Genomic DNA, 2,597 nt, shown 5'->3' with positions numbered 1-2,597 from the left:
TGACGGGATGGGTGGAAGCGTCCCCCACAAGAACGGCTACCACATCCACAGTGACACGAGTACTACTCCACGAGATAATACCCCGATTTCTGTTGCCGGAGTCTATTGAGTCAGATCAAATAAGTCATTTTGTGGGGAAAATAGTACAGGAAGTGTCCAAAGCTTTAGATATCAAATGGAAACTCCATGCTCCACGGAGACCCCAGAGTTCAGGTCAGGTAGAGCACATGAATAGAACACTGAAAGCTATGTTAACAAAAATGTGTATTAAAACTCTCGGAAATTTGAGAGTATGTTATTGCCTTGCAGTCTGTTTTGTCTTCCCTACTCAGATTTGCTGCATCCTTCCAGAGTCTCCCGCTTAATGCGCCGATCCACAACTTTACATCGGGCAACCAGATCCTAGTACAAAAGTAGAGGAAAAAAAAAAATTCCCTTACAGAAAGGCGGGAGGAACCCTACCAGGTGCTGCTGACTACACACACAGCTGTTCGCTTATCCAACAACAACAAATGGACCCATTGCTCGAGGGTAAAGCCTTTCCATCAGGAGGACACCAACTCCCAGGGTGTGGTCACTCCGGAAGCTGATAACACCCGGGAACAAGAAGCCAGCAAGTGGAAAAGTGAACCAGCAGGGGGTTCAAAGTTACGGTTACAAAGATGTAAACACTGATCTATCTGTTGGGGCTCTTGTCCCTTTTAGGTATATCGAACTCAAAAATTATGTCTACCTGTTGTACTTGTTCTCAAAACGAGCTTGCAACCCTCAGTAAGGCTAGCTACAAAGCTTCAAAGTCTACTGTACTCAATGTCCACCTACATCCCCTTTCCCGATGCTGCTTGCGTCGAGAAATCATAATAGAGTATACATTCAGTGCCGGTACACAAGCGGTGTGTGTAAAGCCGGTCCCAAAACTCTGATTTACAATCCTCAAAGATTGGCCTTCAAGCCTTAAATCCTTTACAACTGTGCCCCCTGTGCCCACAACTGTCAGTAGTATTTAAAGACCTAAAGACACACCTATAAATACGTGGGTGAGAAATTCATGGGTGGCCCTTCTCAAGAATTCAGCCCGGGCGCTAACTAACCACAGTTGTCTTTTATGTGCACTTACTCCTATTTCTAGTGATGAGGGAGTTCCTTTCTTGCCAATTCCCCTCAATAGGACAGGTATAGTCTCAGATTGGGGCTTTAACCAACACTTTTCTTTGAGATATAATGGTTCTAGATGGGTTATGGTGACAAAGCCTTAACAGATAAAATAAAAAAGGTCGCACATGTCCCCATCCAAACATGGAATAGGTAAAATTTTAATTGGTTTACATCCTGGCTCCCCAATTTTGGATGGTTAAAAGGAGTTTTCCTCGTCTTGTGTCTGCTAATGTCAATGCTTTGCTTGCTCCCCTGTATTTTACCCTGTCTCATAGCCCTCATAAAAGGGACAATACAGTCAGTCATCAACCGAGAGATGTTTGTGGCTAAAACCTATTAAGATTAGAGTTAGAAAGCATCTTGAGGGGGGAATTGTGGTAAAAATGTTTCATGATCCTTTGTGCAAACTGCACAAGGTCTAATGGTTAAACTGTGAACTGCTTTTTTTTCCTACAGTAGAAAAGCAGTGTCATAATAAGGAACAGTCTGGCTAAATGCCCGCCTTATGATAAGACTCAAGGCCTCCTGTTGAAACACACACATTAACTCTTGCTCTGCACATAACTCAGGTTACAACCATCATACTCGCTCATTGCCCTAGAATTACACCAAGATACAAGGTTACTAAAAGACATTAATTTTGCCGCAGTTCCTCTTTGAACTGCGCATGCGGCAGGCCTTTTGCCGCAGTTCCGTCTTAAAACTACGCATGTACTAAGCTTTGCAAAGAAATATAACCAATCACGTATCGCCACGCTGGAACCTATTGTTCATGTTAGCTATAAAAATGGAACTTCGGGTGGGGCTTGGGGTCGACTTTGCTTTGAGCAACTGAGCTCCTCTGTCGAACTGTTTGCAAACAATAAACTCGAGTTGGACCCAGCCTGAGTGTGTGACTCTCTCCTTGAGGTAAATTGGACAAGCCTCCAGGGGCACGAAACTAGCAGTTTGTGCAACAGAATGAAAACAGCAGAGATGGTAGCCCTTCTGAGACCATTAAGTCTGACAAGTTTCAAGGAGATAGGTGCAGGGGTTTCTGGGGCACTGCACCTCAAATCTTGAAAGCAAAACTCGTGTCACGTGTGTGTGTTAAAGCACAGTGTGGGGAAAACTGCAGGCATGGTAGCCCCTGCTGAGGCCACAAAGCCTGCCAAGTTTCAAGGAGATAGGTGCAGGGGTTTCTGGGAAACTGCACCTCAAGCTTCTGACAAGCAAAACTCATGGCACGTGTGACCATGCGTGTGAGTTAAGGTGCGCCCTCACTGGTGCTGGGGCCTCTACATGACACGGTAGTGCCATAATGAGGTCTCCTCCTCCCCTGCAGCCTCAATCTGGTCCCCCACTTTAAATAACAACAGGTAATAATAACTTAGTGAGCAGCACAGTAGCACCAGCAGCATCCCAGGCAGTCAAATTGTCACAAAGCCTTTCTTTCCTCTGCT

The sequence above is a fragment of the Alligator sinensis genome, unplaced genomic scaffold (genome assembly GCF_000455745.1).
Source record: "Alligator sinensis unplaced genomic scaffold, ASM45574v1 scaffold267_1, whole genome shotgun sequence".
Taxonomy (NCBI): domain Eukaryota; kingdom Metazoa; phylum Chordata; order Crocodylia; family Alligatoridae; genus Alligator; species Alligator sinensis.
Note: the sequence above shows the minus strand (reverse complement) of the source record.